We start from the raw sequence: 20,553 nt of genomic DNA, 5'->3' as shown, positions 1-20,553 counted from the left end.
CAAGGACATCAAAGGCAGACTAGCACTGGCAAAAAGAGAATTGCTGGCCAAAAGAATATATTAGCATCACACATAGGCCTTAATTTGAGGATTAAATTTCTGAGAACGTAAGTTTGGAGCACAGAATAATATGATAGAGAAACGTGCACTGTGGGAGAAAATGAACAGAGGAGGGTCGAAACATTTGAGATGTACTGCTACCAAGAAATATTGAAAATTATGTGGACTGATGAGGTAAGGAATGAGGAGATTCTGCACAGAATCGGAGAGGAAAGGAATATGTGGGAAACACTGACAAGGAGAAGGAACGAGATGATAGGACATCTCTTAAGAGTTCAGGGAATGACTTTCATGGTACTAGAGCTAGCTGTAGAGGGCAAAAACTGTAGAGAAAGACAGAGATTGGAATACGTCAAGCAAATAATTAAGGACGTAGGTTGCTAAAGTGCGCGTCATTTACGACGACGGCCGAGTTTAGGTTCGTTCTGCGCATCTGACGTCACAAAACACAGTCAGCCAATGAACAGAGAACGACGTTGCCAGAGCTCGGCTGCAGTGCAGAGCACGGACGAGTGTCTTCAGTTTTAGAAACGTTCAGTCATAAATAAAGTAACTGAACAAAAGCAATGTCTTGATAGCAAACTTTCTTTTATAGAAAGTTTGGAGAAAGCATTCTTTATACCAATTCAGATTCTATTAATTAATTAAACCAAACAAGCAATAAGACCCCTAATTCAGGCGATAGCAAGGAAAGGTGTTTGTATCATTCTCACTAACCACTTTTGCGCAATAAAGAATAGCGGTAATTGTTTATTTCCTATTGTACTTCGGCGAAGCGTGAGTAATTCATAGTCAAATCAACAGTGTCTGTCGGTATTTTGCGTGCTATATTAAATTCCTTCGGAATGAGTATTGAATGACGAACGCTGGCACGGTAGCTCGGCGTGTTCGATCAGAGGGTTATCTGCCCTTTGTAGCTAAAAAAAACTGAGTTAATCGATCAACGACGAACTTAAACGGGTATCTTACAACGTCCGCCCCGAGCAGACGCAACGAACGAAATTTGATCAAATAAAAAAAGAAAGCTACGTTAGCGTGTTGGTTATAGTGTTTGGCTACAAAGCGAGAGGTTCTGAGTTCAAATCTTGTTCGGAGTTTAATTTTTTCTTTATTTAAAAACAATATCGAAGTGTCTTACTTCATGAATTTTATTCGTTTGAATGTAATTTTTTGAAATTTCTAGTGGCAACTAAAGTCCACCCTACGGAACTTTTACCTCTGCAAACTCTTCAAAATGTCGTGCAATGGTTTACTACATCTAATGCTGCACAATAACTGTGTTGAACATCGAAACAAAATTAAGTCATTTATGGGAGGAAGGTATCAGTCAAGAAGATGTGTAAAAATCAAATTATTGGGCCAAATAGTTTTTGTGAAGTGGAGTGACAAAGTGTGTCAAAGCACTCGAAACACCTTGTGTCTGCACAGACGAGCTCTGTAGTGATGACAAAATCGCGCACAGCGCGGAATGCGGGGAGCACGTCTCTGTAGCAGCGAAAGGGTTAATGCGGCCGTGGTGGGTTTACTTCATAAACTGCGCGCTCCCCTCTGAACGTAAGCTTGCGAACTATACTATGGCGTTACTTCTCTTGGCACGTGCAACTGGCAACGCAGCAATCTCCCGCGTCTGGGCGGGCATGTGCGAACCGCCAACATAAAAGAATTGAACTATAGCGCTAGTCTGAGATGAAGGGGTCGGCACAGGAGAGGAATTCGCTGTGAGCCGCATCAGACCAGTCCCAGGAGAAGCACTGCAGGCGATGTTGTGCTGTTAACAAAGGCACTCGTCGGTCTACTGCCGCAGGCTATTTACTCCAATATCGCCGCACTGTCCTAACGGATACGTTCGTCGTGCATCTCACATTAATTTCTGCGGTTATTTCAGGCAGTGTTGCTTGTCTGTTGCCAATAACAATTCTACGCAAACTTGGCTGCCTAGTGCATTGTCCGTGGTGAGATGTGATGCCCAAAATTTGGTATTCTCGGCACTCTCTTGACACTGTGGATCTCTTAATATCGAACTCCCTAACGATTTTAAAAATTAAATGGCCCGTACGTCTAGCACCAACTGCCATTCCGCGTTCGAAGTGTGTTAATTCCCGTCGTGCACCCATACGTTGGAAATCTTTTCACGTAATTCGCCTGAGTAAAAATAACAGCTCCGCCAATGTACTGCCCTTTATAGCTTGCGTAAGCGATACTACTTCGACCTGTATACGTGCGTATTGCAATCCCATGACTTTCTGACCTTAGTGTATTTTGGAAACTCACTTGTTTTGAAATTTATATACACGGAAATGTGATGGTCTGTGCTCCTTAAATCATTTGTGTGTGAACACCATTGTCCTTGCTCGTATTGAAGATTTATGGGTTTTCTGTCGTTTTCTCTGTTCGTTTCCACCTCACGATGTAATTTTAGAGAACAACACAGGCTACTAGTCATACAACAGAATAGTTACGATATGATTTACTTTTTTTCCTATATTTGCTTCCAGTGACATGCCAGTAATTTTATTTTAAGCAATAGCTTTACAATACACTACATACTGTAATATTTCTGGCTTAGTCAGCCATCATATTAGGCTCCAAGAAGCTGTTCCCATAGAAGTGGAGATGCAAGAAGTATATAGATGACGAAATGTGGTGTGAGGTACCTGTGACAGATGTTAGATTCGGTACCATTCTCGTGAGAGAGACCGCCTGCATAATGCTACTGCTCTGTGATTGGCTGCTGTGTTCGGAGCGAGGGCGCCAAGACATTACAGTTATTATTATTAGTTAAACTACTCATTAGAATGACTTCACTTTTTAATATAAATATCTCTCAGCATCTGACTATCAATCAGTTATTTTAGAATTATTAAAAACTATTTCAATCAAAAACAAAAGAGTGACGAAATTGCAGACGAAGCACTTCAGAAGTGTTTGGGTCACGCCTTTTCTGGTACGGCGCGCGAAGTGTTTCGGGCTGTTCGTCACTCTGGATTAGGCAGTCGAGAAGAACACACATGTTGTCTGTCGTAGGATGTGTTTCCAATTTCCTGTTCGTCACTCTGGATTATGCAGTCGAGAAGAACAGACATGTTGTCTGTCGTAGGATGTGTTCGCCAGTATTCAGTATTAAAAGAACCACTCCGGTAGTCATGAGGAACAGACACGTGCCACAAATAGTGTAAAGATATATTTTCATAAACATTGTGTTTGATCATGTACTTTGCTGTATCAGAAGGTGTTGTATTAAGATCATGTAGTCTTCTCGTGTGGCTATTAAAATACGCGAGTGGCATCCCAAATAAGTGATACATTATTTCAGAACAAAACCTCGCTAAAAGTCAGTTTCAGCCTCAAGATACAGAACCTACGACCTGAGTGCTGTTTTCTGCGCTGGGGACATCAACTTGAAGACAGCAGGTTAGTGAACTATAACAGAACCTTCCTATTCCACACAGTACATTGCAAACAACTAGGCGCCTCACGTGTACTGCATGCACAGAACAAATGTCCTCAGTGACACGTCATCTGCAGTAATAAAGAGGAGGTAAAGGAGGATGATCGTTATTAACACCAACAATCAGTTCATTCTTCTTTTTTTTGCCGTAATATATGTCACATGAGATTTATTTTCCCTTCCTCACCTTTCGCTGTCGAATTCATCCTGGAGTAGTGGCAGTTTGTAGTTGTACAAAATGTAATGTGTCTCCACTTTCTGTGCAAGGCTAATGTTGAAAACCTGCTCTTTCATCTCCCACTTAAACCAATACGGAGCTGTTTTCGAGGACACAATGCAGCTCAGACCGCTTGGCGACACAGACTGTGTGTAGCAAGCAACTGCTTTTTAACGTGTTGCAAGCAATTTACTCGTGTGTCTCTGGCATCATGTATAGATACCACACCACAACCACAGGCGTCAAAGCTGGGAGTGAAACTGCAAGTTTTTGTCAGTCGTTGATAGCGGTCGTGAGGGATCAGGCGGACCCAATGCAACACGCCCGCTGTGCCATGCCTCCAGCGGCTCTGGAGCAAAAGCACCCTCTGCCGCCGCAATATAGGATGGACGGCGGCAGCCACACATCCCAGTCGCATATGGAGCCTCATCGCTATGTGATGCTCCGCACACGCCGCCTAGCCAAGGCTCCAACGCCATATCTTTGTCTGAAGAGCATAATCCTTGTTGCTATTGTCTTTTCTTGCTGTAGTGTTTGTTATGAATCTTCGGATGCTTGGAGATATACAAGTTAAGTAAACATTCTGTTTGAGAACTGGACAAATGAGGTATCAATTTGACCAATTTGAGGTCTAGTTTTGCAACAAAAAAAGTCGTACACAACATACCCACTCTCCGCAGTCACACCACCTACGGTGTCCTATTTCACTGCGCAGGAAGTGATTCACAATCGATCGGCTAGCAACTCGTATCAACAAGGGGTTTTCATTTGCGTCGCTCTGTGAGCAGAGGACCATAATGCGTAACGGTCCTTAGCCCGTTTTGGATTTAAACAAAGGCTTGAAATTTTTAGGTACCTTTTAATTTCCATTATTTCTCCCAGCACCTACTGCAACCTACATCCTTCTGAATCTGCTTAGCGTATTCATCTCTTGGTCTCCCTCTACGATTTTTACGCTCCACGCTGCCCTCCAATGCTAAATTTGTGATCCCTTGATGCCTCAAAACATGTCCTAAGAACCGATCCCTTCTTCTAGTCAAGTTGTGCCACAAACTTCTCTCCTCCACAATCCTGTTCAATACTTCCTCATTAGTTATGTGATCTACCCATCTAATCTTCAGCATTCTTCTGTAGCACCACATTTCGAAAGCTTCTATTCTCTTCCTGCTCAAACTACACTCCTGGAAATGGAAAAAAAAACACATTGACACCGGTGTGTCAGACCCACCATACTTGCTCCGGACACTGCGAGAGGGCTGTACAAGCAATGATCACACGCACGCCACAGCGGACACACCAGGAACCGCGGTGTTGGCCGTCGAATGGCGCTAGCTGCGCAGCATTTGTGCACCGCCGCCGTCAGTGTCAGCCAGTTTGCCGTGGCATACGGAGCTCCATCGCAGTCTTTAACACTGGTAGCATGCCGCGACAGCGTGGACGTGAACCGTATGTGCAGTTGACGGACTTTGAGCGAGGGCGTATAGTGGGCATGCGGGAGGCCGTGTGGACGTACCGCCGAATTGCTCAACACGTGGGACGTGAGGTCTCCACAGTACATCGATGTTGTCGCCAGTGGTCGGCGGAAGGTGCACGTGCCCGTCGACCTGGGACCGGACCGCAAGCGACGCACGGATGCACGCCAAGACCGTAGGATCCTACGCAGTGCCGTAGGGGACTGCACCGCCACTTCCCAGCAAATTGGGGACACTGTTGCTCCTGGGGTATCGGCGAGGACCATTCGCAACCGTCTCCATGAAGCTGGGCTACGGTCCCGCACACCGTTAGGCCGTCTTCCGCTCACGCCCCAACATCGTGCAGCCCGCCTCCAGTGGTGTCGCGACAGGCGTGAATGGAGGGACGAATGGAGACGTGTCGTCTTGAGCGATGAGAGTCGCTTCTGCCTTGGTGCCAATGATGGTCGTATGCGTGTTTGGCGCCGTGCAGGTGAGCGCCACAATCAGGACTGCATACGACCGAGGCACACAGGGCCAACACCCGGCATCATGGTGTGGGGAGCGATCTCCTACACTGGCCGTACACCTCTGGTGATCGTCGAGGGGACACTGAATAGTGCACGGTACATCCAAACCGTCATCGAACCCATCGTTCTACCATTCCTAGACCGGCAAGGGAACTTGCTGTTCCAACAGGACAATGCACGTCCGCATGTATCCCGTTCCACCCAACGTGCTCTAGAAGGTGTAAGTCAACTACCCTGGCCAGCAAGATCTCCGGATCTGTCCCCCATTGAGCATGTTTGGGACTGGATGAAGCGTCGTCTCACGCGGTCTGCACGTCCAGCACGAACGCTGGTCCAACTGAGGCGCCAGGTGGAAATGGCATGGCAAGCCGTTCCACAGGACTACATCCAGCATCTCTACGATCGTCTCCATGGGAGAATAGCAGCCTGCATTGCTGCGAAAGGTGGATATACACTGTACTAGTGCCGACATTGTGCATGCTCTGTTGCCTGTGTCTATGTGCCTGTGGTTCTGTCAGTTTGATCATGTGATGTATCTGACCCCAGGAATGTGTCAATAAAGTTTCCCCTTCCTGGGACAATGAATTCACGGTGTGTATTTATCGTCCATGTTTCACTTCCATACATGGCTACACACCATACAAATACTTTCAGAAACGACCTCCTGATATTAAATCTATACTTGATGTTAACAAATTTCTCTTCTTCAGAAACGCTCTCCTTGCCATTGCATTTATATCCTCTCTACTTCGACCATCATCAGTTATTTTACTTCCTAAATAGCAAAACTCCTTTACTACTTTAAGTGTCTCATTTCCTAATGTAATTCCCTCAGCATTATCCGATGTAATTTGAGTACATTCCATTATTCTCGTTTTGCTTTTGTTGATGTTCATCTTATATCCTCCTTTCAAGACACTGTCCGTTCCGTTCAACTGCTCTTCCAGGTCCTTTGCTGTCTCTGACGGAATTACAATGTCATCGGCGAACCTCAAAGTATTTACTTCTTCTCCATGAATTTTAATACCTGCTCCGAATTTTTCTTTTGTTTCCTTTACTGCTTGCTCAATATACAGATTGAATAACATCGGGGAGAGGCTACAACCCTGTCTCACTCCTTTCCCAACCACTGCTTCCCTTTCATGCCCCCCGACTCTTATGACTGCCATCTGGTTTCTGTACAAATTTTAAATAGCCTTTCGCTCCCTGTACTTTACCCCTGCCACCTTCAGAATTTGAAAGAGAGTATTCCAGTCAACATTGTCGAAAGGTTTCTCCAAGTCTACAAATGCTAGAAACGTTAAAACTAACTAACCTAAAAACCTCACACACATCCATGCCCGAGGCAGGATTCGAATCTGCGACCGTAGCAGAACGGCGGTTCCGGACTGAAGCACCTAGAGCCGCTCGACCAGCGCGGACGGCTTTTTGTCAGGCGCCTAGGAACTACACAACGGATTTTTCCCACATTTCATAGCGAAAATAAGAGAATTGGACAAACGGCATATCAATTTAACCAGTGTTAGGGTTGAAACTTGCTGGCAGATTAAAACTGTGTGCCAGACCGACACTCGAACTAGGGATCTTTGCCTTTCGCGGGCAAGTGCAAGAGCACTTGCCCGCGAAAGGCAAGGGTCCCGAGTTCGAGTTTCGGTCTGGCACACAATCTTAATCTACCAGGAAGTTTCTTAGCCGCACATATTCCGCTGCAGAGTGAAAATCTCATTTTGGAGTGTTAGGGTTGCTTGAACATAATGAGGGTAATTGAAAACATTTCATTGGTGATTTGAAGAAAATTGGAATATTTAGCGAACAGCTCTTGCTAGCTATGTAAACGAAATGTCGAATACGTCATCTGTTCAAGGCTAGCTACTGAGTGCATGAAAAGTTACTTTGATGTACAAATCACGGAAGTATTTCTTTCAAAAAAAAATTTAAATAAATATCAAATTCTCCTCTTTGCTCTTCGTCTATATCAGGGCCGGCCAGAAATTCTGCACGCGTGCGGTTCTCCTACACATGTGCAACTTCCGGGTCACAGCGTTCTCGCCGCAGCCGTCAGCGTACATGTAGTGCATGTTTCTACGCACAGATGTCGCTCCTGTGTTACACAAAGTGCGTTATCCACACCTCGTATGTATATCACAACCTGGGCTGTATCTGTAAGATCTGTTGCTTCATCGAGCGCAACAGAGAAAGCAACAAAGTATTTAGCCTTATTTATTAGCTACCTGTGCAGATCGCCGCCCATAGCACTGATTCGTCTTGTCACTGTTTGCTTGGATAAACTGATTTCTTGATACCTGCTAACGTTCGTGGGACACACAAGCTCTGCAGTATCAGTCAGACACCGTTTCACAAACTCCCCTTCGGAAAAGGGTTTCTCAGATTATGCAATTCTTAATGGGATTTTAAAACTTGCTGGCAGTGAAGCTTTAGTGTGGTTGTCGTTGTGGAAAATTGAAAACAGTACATTGTACAGCGTACAGTAAAACAGACATAAATGTAACACAAGAAACTAAGAGTTCAAGAAGTATCAGTTACTTTGAAGTACAGTAAAATCGAGTTAATGTGTCTCATCCACTTTCTGAAGCACATTTAATTTTGCTTGCCGTTCTTCACTGTTGAATACACAACACTAGTCTTTCTGCTATGTATTGTAATGTCTTTCAATTGAAAACTTACGCTGGGCGCCTATTATTCGGAAGCACACCAAACACTATGAGTTTTCACGAACGGCTACAAAAAAGAATTGCAATTCCCAGTCATTTTTAAACGACTGAGAACATAGACCTCCCGTCCTTTGCTTTTTCACAGTACTTGCCATTTCTCAGTACTTCTCTTAAGGTTACGGTCACCAGGGGTAAACGAGACTGGATATGTTGCGTTCTTGCTTGTACCACAGGGAAGTGGAGCCGCCGCCGTTCATTTAGGACACACGTCTAATAACAGATGTTGCTGTCGCACACGTGCGCACCTGTGCAGCACTTCTGCACGTCTGCACACTGTGCAGCGTTTGGCCGGCCCTGGTGTATATAATCTTAATAAAAACGGTATATAATCGGTAAACGTATTACAGGTTTTTGAACAAAAGAAAAGTAAAAATGTTTTTTGAAAAACACTGTGAGATACTTTTGTGAAGTGATTTGTCTGAAAATAACAGTGGCCGAGCGGGTCTAGTTGCTGCAATCTGGTACGGCGCGACCGCTACGGTCACAGGTTCGAATCCTGCCTCGGGCAGGGATGTGTGTGATGTCCTTAGGTTAGTTAGGTTTAAGTAGTTCTTAGTTCTAGGGGAGTGATGACTATAGTCCCAAAGTGCTCACAGCCATTTGAACAATTTTTTGAAAATAACGTTAGAGAAAGATGGGACGCACTTCATTTGCTGCACGTGATTTCGAGAATCGTTCAAAAGTGCGTCAAATGTCACTCTAATCGCACCGTTAGACAAATCATTTCACGAAGTACTTGGCCGTTGTTTTTATCAGCTTTTCTAGCAGCTGGAGCAGGAACGACATTCTCTACAACCACGTTGCTCTTCAGTGAGAATGTGAACTACGGAAACGCCTTTTGTCCCACTGGAGGCAGAAGCGTTTAGCCGTGGCTGCAGGGGCGCCGCGCGACAGAGCCGACCCCTCTCGCGGCAGCGCCTGCAGATCGCGCTCGCGCCCGCCTCCCGGCTGCGCCGCTGTGTTTGCTGCGGGCCGCGCTGCAGGCTTCGCCAGCCTGCCCTCTCCCGTCTGCGCTGTAGCCTCAACAATGGGCGGCGCAGCCAAAGCCGATTAAAAGTGGCGCTGGCTGGCGCGATACGCCGCGCCGCTGCTGTTCTGCTGTTGTTGTTTCCGGAGCCGCCCGGCGCCTGGCGGACAACGGACGCTTTTTGCGTCGGCAGGTCGTGACGCCTCCTCCGCCGGGCTCTACTGCCTGTTAACTCACCTGAATGGAACGGCCGACACGCTACGACTAGTCGCCTGTTAGCGTTGCGTACCGCTCTTCACGCTCTACAGTCGCGGCATAAAATATTTCATGCCCCTTAAGATGTGCAACCCAACGTACACTGATCTAGATCTACATCTACGTGACTGCTCTGCAATTCACATTTAAGTGCTTGGCAAAGGGTTAATCAAACAAAATACTATCTCTCTGCCATTCCACTCCCGAACAGCGCGCGGGAAAGGCGAACATCTGAACATTTCTGTTTTCTCTTATTTTATTTTGATGACCATTCCTACCTATGTAGGTATATGGCTCAACAAAATATTTTCGAATTCGGTAGAGAAAGTTGGTGACTGAAATATCGTAAATAGATCTCGCTGCGACGGAAAACGTCTTTGCTATAATGGCTTCCATCCCAACTCACGTATCATATCTGCCGCACTCTCTCCCCTATTACGTGATAATACAAAACAACTTGCCCTTTTTTGCACCCTTTCGATGTTCTCCGTCAGTCCCCCCTGGTAAGGATCCCACACCGTGCAGCAATATTCTAACAGAGGACGGACGAGTGTATTCCCTTTAGTGGATGGACTTGTTGCATTTTCTAAGTGTCCTGCCAATGAAATGCAACCTTTGCCTCGCCTTCCCCACAATACTATCTATGTGGTCTTTCCAACTGAAGTTGTTCGTAATTTTAACACCCGGGTACTTAGTTGAATTGACAGCCTTGAGAATTGTACTATTTATCGAGTAATCGAATTCCAACGGATTTCTTTTGGAACTCATGTGGATCACCTCACACTTTTCGTTATTTAGCGTCAACTGCCACCTGCCACACCATACAGCAATCTTTTCTAAGTCACTTTTTTCAAATGATACTGGTCTTCGGATAACCTTACTAGACGGTAAATTACAGCATCATCTGCGAACAACCTAAGTGAACTGCTCAGATTGTCACCCAGGTCATTTATATAGATCAGGAACAGCAAAGGTCCCAGGACGCTTCCCTGGGGAACACCTGGTATCACTTCAGTTTTACTCGATGATTTTCCGTCTATTACTACGAACTGCGACCTTCCTGACAGGAAATCACGAATCCAGGGGCACAACTAAGACGATACCCCATAGGCCCGCAGCTTTATTAGTAGTCGCTTGTGAGGAACGGTGTCAAAAGCTTTCCGGAAATCTAGAAATACGGAATCAACTTGAGATCCCCTGTCGATAGCGGCCATTACTTCGTGCGAATAAAGGGCTAGCTGCGTTGCACAAGAACGACGTTTTCTGAAACCATGCTGATTACATATCAATAGATCGTTCCCTTCGAGGTGATTCATAATGTTTGAATACAGTATATGCTCCAATACCCTACTGCAAACCGATGTCAGTGATGTAGGTCTGTAGTTCGATGCATTCCTCCTACTACAGAACATTATGACCACGGACCTACAATCGACATAAACCCATCCTGACAATAGCAGCGTCAGCTGGCGAGGAATGGCTGCTAGTCAGACACACGCACGGTGCATGTATCAGTGAGTGCGCTGTCCCTGTGTAGAATGGGGTAGGCGCGCGATCTATCTGACTGAGGACATATCTTGATAACCCGGAGGATCGGCACGAGCATTTCGGAAACTGCGCCACTTGTCGCGTGTCCGAGGAGTGCTGTGGCGCGAGTAGCGAAACCAAACTGAAACGACGTCCAGGCATCGTGGGGTTGAGTGACCACCCTTCATTACAGAAGTCGGGCATCATAGACTGGGCAGACCGATAAAACAAGACACGTGGTCAGCTGTACGGGAACTAACATCAGACTTTAATGCTAGGAAGAGGACAAGTGTGTCTCAACACACAGTATACCGAACACTCCTAACAATGGGCCTCCGCTGCCGACGACCCTTGCATATGCCAATGTTGACACTACAACTACGATTGGTATAGGCACGTGACATCGGCACTGTAGGTTCGTGCAGAGGAGAGTGTTGCATGGTGTGATGAAGCCCGATGGCTTCTTCATCACGGCGATGGGATGGCGCGAATCTGTCGTCTTCCAAGGGAACAGCCCCTTGGCATCTGTACTGTGGGATGGAGACAAGCTCGCGACGTCTCCATTATCCTAGGGGGAACTTACACATGAGGCCCCATGGGAACAGTGGAGCTCGTACGAGGCACGATCGCAGCCAACAAGTATCGTTGGTTGGTTGGTTGGTTGGTTGGGGGAAGAGACCAAACACCGAGGTCATCGGTCTCATCAGATTAGGGAAGGAAGTCGGCCGTGCCCTTACAGAGGAACCATACCGGCATTTGCCTGGATCGATTTAGGAAAATCATGGAAAACCTAAATCAGGATGGCCGGACGTGGGATTGAACCGTCGCCCTCCCGAATGCGAGTCCAGTTGAAACGTCCCCTTTGAAAAATTGTACAAGACTGTGATTAAACTGACACACAATATTTTTAGCGCAACGCAATCTGACTTTCAATAATCCCTACAAAAGAATGGCCCTGACTAACATTAACCTATACCTTTCACAAATCACTTACCTCACCAAAAATCTTCGTTACTCGAACTACTGCAATGCAGCGAGCGCCACTACTGCCAGCTAAATAAAATATTCAAACTACGGAAGTCACTCAACTACTGATTGGCACAGTTAGCAAATAAAAGATTTTAATAGAGAACAAACAATGTATTTATCTTAATAGTCATAATATATATATATATCAGTTCATGACATCAATTCTTACAAATTTCAAAACTCCGCCATCTCTCTCCCCACGTCCACCACTGCTGGCGGCTCACCTCCAACTGCGCAACGCTACGCGTTGTTCACATCCATCTGCCGCTGCCCAACACTACAATGGCAGACAACAATGCAAACCAGCCACAGACTGCAGAAGGCACAGCCAGTGACTTTCATACAGAGCGTTCCGTGGCGGCGGCGTTACCAATAAAAAAAACCTAAGCAGCCTACTTACATAGCCCCCATGCTCCCCAAAAACAATTTACAAATTGTTTTGGGCAGTGGCCAATACATATTTGAAATTTTTTTTCATAATAACAATAACAAAGAAATGAAATGCACACACTTATCGATACAATGTTGGTCAAAAGCTAAAATTTTCTCACAGTCCATAAAGACAGTCCTGATCATTCATCAAAGTAAAATTGCAGTGTTTTTCTCAAAGTCTGAGTAGTAAAAGAAAATGCACATGGAAGTAGTGGATTTCCATGCAGTCTTGAAGAAGTAATGTTGTCCTTCCAACGGAAAGGCAGTGCTGACTCTTGACATGCAGACAGGTAATGGGCCACAACAGAGCAAACCCACAGCAGAGTCAGTCGAAGTTTTGAAGAATATTGGTAGGTTGGTCATCACAGAGCAGACCCACTGTAGTCCTGGTAGAGATTACGGTATTGGTGGGCCACCAGAGGTGCAGACCCACTGCAGTCCTCGTAGAAATAATGGTATTGGTGAGTCATCAAAGGTGTAGACCCACTTCAGTACTTGTAGAGATGGCTAGCAGCCAACTGTTGCGACTGTACAGGTGCACAATCACCATCGAAGAGTCTTGTGGACAATATAGCAAGTCCATAAACTACCACTTGTCCACTCACAAAGAATTTATTTGAAATGTCCTTAGAACCAGCAATGCTATAATCCAGTCCCTTACTGAATTATTAACACATGTGCAAACACTATCAGTCCTACTTCTCACATATTGTCCATATACTATAACCAACAGAAATGTGTGCAGTGAAATGTAACTTACAAGTTACTTAATTTGATGAACTGGTGTCAATTACAATTTTATAACATAAGAATACAATACCAAAGGTACAAAATACATCATTAAAAGATAATAATACAGATAACATTTGTAGTAAAACAGGCTTTGCAAAAGAATAGAAATAAACATGCACATCAGTGTTACAAGAATTATGACATAAGTACATACATAAAGATCAGAATAACTTTCGAAACATCAGCTTCACACATGAGCGTTAAAACAGAACAGAATAAATAATGTCTAAACATCTTTACAAATAAAATAACATATTATCAGAAAAATTCTATAACAGAAATCTTATTACCTAAACACATAACGACAGGACAAACACAGATTCATATAGCGTAATAACACAAAATACAGGGCAGGGTTTGTGTTCAGTGTGACATTTGGTACTGCAGTCCAACCCAAAATTTTATTCCATAGATCTTTCGTCTTATTTCAACATTTGTTTCCACCAAAAAAATCCTATCCAAGCATGCTTTCTGTATTCTGTTCACATCCTCTTTCAAAAATAGTTTTTCTCCACTGTACACTACTTTTTTGGCCAAACCATTTTCTTGTAGCTTCTCAATGCTTTTCTTCCAATTCATCATAGTTAGTTTCTTATATAGTCTACCCCCTGTTCAGCTAACTTAAACCTACTGAGCTCAGATGCTAAACTAAGGGACGACGCAATGCACCAGCACAAAACAATTAACACAAACAGCAATGACAAAAAAATGCAAATTGGAAAAAAGGCAGCAATATAGGACTTAAGAAAGCATATGCAACATTACAACTAATATGAAGCAATGAACAGCAACAAGAAAAATAAATAAGTAGTAAAACTGGCTTAACAGAGTAATACAAAGTGAAATTCAGTAACACTATGCCTGGCAACCAGCAGCAGCAAATGCAATAACTTGTACCTAAACATGACAAAGCTGAAGCAGAAAACATATTACAGTAAAAATGTTTAATACCTATGTCACATCTTAACACTAGAGTGATGCATCACGAGAACATACGCTAGCAGATAAGTTACCAAATCGTAACAAATTATTTTTGCAATTCCTGTGAAGGGAAATGTCTATTTTTGTTCTCTTTTCTAAGAAAGTACATCATAAAATGATTCTTTACTGGGTCTGTAGACAGAAAATAGTGATATTAGTACATCTATTAAATTTTGTTTTAGCCAGTGCTGCAGTGCAGATAGAAACTAGATATTAAACAAAATGAGCAATCTCTCAGCTAGAAAGACAATAGATATAAAATGTTTCTCAATATTTCATTTCAGTAAATATCATAAATTAAGAGCTTCACAGTGTAATCATATGTTTTCAAGTTTGGGCGTGTCGTATTTCCCATGCTTTCTACAATGGAATGTCAACAGCGAGGTTAATGGCCTCCTTTTTTCTCCCCCTGTGCCTCTGAAAGGCACACACTAATGACTTTTTCTCAAGGCGGCTGGCACACCTGGCCGCTCACAACCCATTACGTCACGGTCACTTACCTTTCATACCGAAATATTTACGACAGCAGTCTCTGCTACAGTGACAGTCTCATATAAAAATATTTTAACAGGTTGAGAATTTGCGTTACAAATATGTAGAAAATAAAATCCTATAAATATAACAGTGTCCAAAAAATTTTCGACTACATTGTAATACATTCACGCATTTACATATATTTCATAACTCTTAAAGTACGATTCTTGGTTTCCAACAACCTTTTCACAAACCAGAGTCCCTAAGCACTACTCATTATTCCTTACCTTATTCGTCGACACTTCTTCAATATTTTATTATAACAGATATGTAGCATAATCAAATAACTCATATAGCAAACAACTTACTGATCATAAACATACGCATCAGCATAATACACAGTCTTGGAAATAATAATATCATAACACCTCAGTCAAATTCTCAAAATTGTTGTAGCTTCCTCCAATAATTTCAAAGCCTAAAAAAAATTCTCTGCTCATGTCAAAAGTGTCATCTGCCTCAGACGTACTTTAAAAATCATTATCCCATACCAAATACATCATTCAAAGCTCTCAGAGTATAACAATGGCTCGGAAAAAATATGAACAGTTCACAAAGTACAGACAAAATACAGTTTAATAAGTGTCAAGTTATCCAACTGTGTAATTGTGTAAACATGTGTCACTGATGTAGTAAAAAAAAAATGTTTGTCTCTCAGTTAAATTATCAGATAGCTTTGTAATTTATGTGTTAGAGAAATATGGTACCAATGTGTAAAGTTGTATAAGCAAATACCATATTAGCTAGAGCTCCTTCTGCTTGCCAAACACATGGTACACAAAGTAAGCGTGTAGCCCCCTGAGGATTAATGTAATTATACCCTCAGGTGTTACAGATTACAGCAATGGAATGAAATGTATCACGAAAAACTTTCTTTGTAATTCAAAAATCTTGAAAAATAAATGGTTTAAGTACCAAATTAATCACTCAAATGCGTGCCCTATAGTGCTAAATGTGCGTTTTGCTGTAAGGTAATTCTGTGGAACTGTCGTAGTTATCGTCCTCTGTAAGCAAAGTTCTGCTGAAGTCAATGTACTTACCTCATCATAAACGAAAGTGAAATGCTTTCCGTATAGATATTGTAGTTATTACGTACCTTACCGTGATCAAGAAAGTACTATAATGTAACGTATTGTTGTGCTACGATAAAGGCTGTCTCATTGTAGCTATACCACAAAACTTACTATTAAAACATATTTTTACTTTCCACAATAATACAGAAAAACTGTGCAGATATAAAACAAATACAGCGCAAAAGCAACAATGTAAATCGTGTCATATTAGTAGCGTCTATGTTATTTTTTTCTGAGCCAGCCGGCGCACGCGGCTGCCTGCGGTGCGAGTCATTGTCTGTCTCTTTGTTGGCGCGCGCCTTTATTGGGATTAGGAGACCTAACTTGTACAAATTCACCTTGACGAGAAGGCCCTGCCCTGTTTGAAGCTCGCCAGTTCTGATGGAATTCAAGTCTGTCGTTTTGTCAGTAGTTTACATAGTTTCTTGTATGTCGGTCATGTGGTGGAGAATTTCTCCCTGAATCGTAACTGCGCGCTGGACCGTTGGGTCTGAAGTTATTCCATCCCCCTTGATAATAATTGTTTTTGTTCCCATATTGTCTGTTTCTATAGTTATCTCTGTCATATTCATTACTACGGAAATGCGATCTTTCCCTGTGATTATTACTACTCTGCCAACGGTTGTCATACGGGTGGTGTCTCTTTTGGTCACGATTTACGTTGTACGAATAGCCTTGTCGTATGTTATTTCTGTCATCGCGGAATTGTGACAGGTGTGACCTGTAATTGTTGTGCTCCTGTTTTCGCGTTCCGCGATTGTCAGTGTCAATTTCCAGTTCTTGTAACAGTCCCTGAAAAGCTTCAATGTCGTCTTTGCATCGTCCAGCTAAAACAATCTGTCGTAAATGTTCAGGTAATTTGATTAAGCAAATGCGGATGAGTTCTGAGGGGCTGTATGGGTTTGAAAGATACTGATTCTTATGTAACATGTCTTCAAAATATTTCACAAGACTGGAAAATTCAGATTGTTCGAAATGTTTCATCATAATGATGCTATGTTTTACTCGGTCTTGTGTAGCTTGAGACCAATATGCTGAGAGGAAGGCATGATAAAATTCTCCTTCACTGTGACAATCGTGAATGACCGATCGCTTTCTTAGAGCTGGTTCATTCTCCAAGTAGCCACACATAAATTCTAATCTGTGCTCTAATGACCAGTTGGGAGAAAAACAATGAGAGAATTGATGGAGCCACGCTTGTGGATGAATGTCGTTGCCAGAATTCTTAAATGTTTTGAACTTACGTGCAGTAATGAACAGCTTATAGTCAAAATAGTCGTGTCGGCGGGTAGCATATCGGTCATTGTTACGTCGTGTCGGCGGTTCCATCTCAAAATTCGGTGCACCTTGCCAATTTCTTTCATAATTTCCGAAATGCCCTTGTTATTATTTTGTGGCTTTTGCGTATTTCTACGTCCCTCTTCCCGTGTTGGAGCGCGAGTGTCCTCTGAAATACGTAATTCTTGTATTACCTGTGTCAGCTGATCTTGTACTTCCCGGATTTCTCTTTGGTGTTGCGTATTAATTTGATTCTGATTTTGTTTGAATTTCCTAATTTGTTTGCACTCTTCTGTATCATTCAGATCATCATCTACCTTTGCAGATAAGTTAATGAACTGATCCGAAAGTTCAGCTACTTTCTTCGATAGTGTAGTTATTTCCTCAGTGTGTTTTTCTGAACCAAATTTCAGAGTGTCCATTTGTGTTGAAATCGTATCTACTGTGTCCTTTAAGTTTTGCTGAGTTATTGCAAGTTACGTAACCGAATCGGTAGATGCAACTGAGTCAATTTTAGCTTGCAACGTCTCAAGATTTTCATGAATAATAATTTCAGGTACTTTTATGGCTGATTCGTGATTCTGTAATGTATTTTCATGCAGCGAAAAAATAGGTTGGAAATGCTCACAAATTTGTGTTTTTACGTCATTACAGACTTTTTGACATTTCGATTCGATTTTGTGCAACTCAGTAGTTAAATCTTCACGTGTTTGTTCAAGCGTATGTTCCACTGAGTCTAACTTTTGAAGCTTTAGTTCCATTGTATCTAACTTTTGAAGATTTTGTTCCATTGTGTCTAACTGTTGCTGTGTTTGTCTCTGGTTTTGTTTCATTTGTTGCATTAATTGCAATAATAATGTATTAGTGTCTGGAATCAGTGCCTCTATGCTTTTCGGCAGTGCATTTTCACCGGCAACATTCACATTTTGACAAGCAGAAAATGTGTCTTGACTTTTTTGAGAAAACGGTGAGAACGCAAAACCTGAATGTACACTATTTGCAAGATTGTGTTCTGTCATTTCGGATTCCTGATGCGAGCTGTTGCTGACCGATCGATCGATAACGCTTCCCTGTTCACTAATTGTTTCACTGCCTACGCCATTATTTACAGGCCGCTCCATTTCTCTATGCACACTTACCAAATTACTACTTTGAACATTAGTTAATTCATTACATGGTGGCGCTAACACACTGCTTTCGTCTTCACTGTCATTCCTCAGTTTACTTTGTAGCCTAGTATTAAGTTCTTCACACGCCATTATTGTCACAATATTTCACATGACAACACAGAAAAACACAATTTGAAGAGCAAAAATAAGAGAACACATTGACATAGCAAATAATATCTAGTTAATTGCAAGCGCAGCTGCGAAATACTTGGTGCAAATCTACATGAATGCCACAACTGTTTTACTGTATAACAATGAAAGACTACAACTACAAAGGAGATTCTCTCTGCAGTTACACACTAGCAATAAACAAAATCTACACTAATTACACAAACTACAAGAAAAAATCAGAAGATTCCAATGAGGTATCCTGGCAGGGTCGCCATATGAAACGCCTCTTTGAAAAATTGTACAAGACTGTAATTAAACTGACACACAATATTTTTAGCGCAACGCAATCTGACTTTCAATAATCCCTACAAACGAATGGCCCTGACTAACATTAACCTATACCTTTCACAAATCACATACCTCACCAAAAATCTTCGTTACTCGAACTACTGCAATTCAGCGAGCGCCACTACTGCCACTTCACTAAAAGATTCAAACTACGGAAGTCACTAACTACTGATAGGCACAGTTAGCAAATGAAAGATTTTAATAGAGAACAAACAATGTATTTACCTTAATAGTCATTATATATATATATATATATATATATATATATATATATATATATATATATCAGTTCATGACATCAATTCTTACAAATTTCAAAACTCCGCCATCTCTCTCCCCACGTCCACCACTGCTGGCGGCTCACCTCCAACTGCGCAACGCTACGCGCTGTTAGCATCCAGCTGCCGCTGCCGAACACTTCAATGGCAGACAACAATGCAAACCAGCCACAGACTGCACACGGCACAGCCAGTGACTTTCATACAGAGCGCTACGTGGCGGCGGCGTTACCAATAAAAAAACCTAAACAGCCTATTTACACAGTGTGCTAACCACTGCGCCACCTCGCTCGGTACGAGTATCGTACACTGATTGCAGAACCACTTACACCCCCTTCATGACAATCATATTTCCACCGGCAGTGCCGTTTTTCAACAAGATCGTGCCCCATGTCATGTTGGAGTGGTTCGAGGAACACAGTGGCGAGTTTCAAGTGATGTGTTGGCCCCCAACTCACGAGATCTGAACCCGATTGACCACATCTGGGATGTGATTGAATGTGGCGTCAGAGTTCATTTCCCACACCTCGGAATTTACGGGAACTCGGTGACTTGTGTGTGCAGATGTGATGCCAACTCCTTCCAGCGACTTACCATGGCGTCATTGCTTCCAAGGCAGGACGCGTTGCCTCTGTTATCCATGCCAAAGGTGGTCATTCCGGCTATTAGATAGGTGGTCATAATGTTCTGGCTGATTAGTGTACGTCACCATCATCATCATCCTAGGGATAGCAGTTATCGCTGAAATAATCGGTTTTCGTTTATGTCTTTTTTTTCCTCAACGCCGGATTAACCTGAGTGCTGAAACTGGTTTCTCAAATAACCGATTTTCGATTTTTAGTCCTATTCTTTCGTTTAATAAATGTTGAAATCGAACAGAGATTGAAAATTTCGATTCCGCCAGTTTCAAGATATATATAGGATCGAAATATTAAATTAAATAGAAAAATAGAAGTGAACGTAGTGCGTCCACCGTCCGCTGCTTTTCTTGAAGATTGACAAGTGGTTGAATACTACAAAAAATTGGCAGTTTACTCTCAGTGATTCTAATTTTTTAAAACTCCGCTCAAAAATCATGTCGTTAACGATTATCATATCACTATTTGGGTAGTGCGAATATTTTGTTTTAAACCGAGGATGAAGAACTATTTTTCATATTAGTTTGTCCGTTTTCAAGGGCTACCGCCTGATAAAGGCATTTTATGTAGACACAGGCAACAGATCCGCTGCTTTCTATATTTTTTTGTAAACCATCAATAAATTTTTATGTTTTCTAATCATATGATGTCGGAAGCTGGTTGTGGCTCGTCCTGTTCTTAAGCTTTTAAAGCATATGGATCA

This window comes from Schistocerca gregaria, chromosome 7, assembly GCF_023897955.1.
Source record: "Schistocerca gregaria isolate iqSchGreg1 chromosome 7, iqSchGreg1.2, whole genome shotgun sequence".
In the NCBI taxonomy this organism is placed as follows: Eukaryota; Metazoa; Arthropoda; class Insecta; order Orthoptera; family Acrididae; genus Schistocerca; species Schistocerca gregaria.
This window is presented reverse-complemented; position numbering follows the sequence as displayed.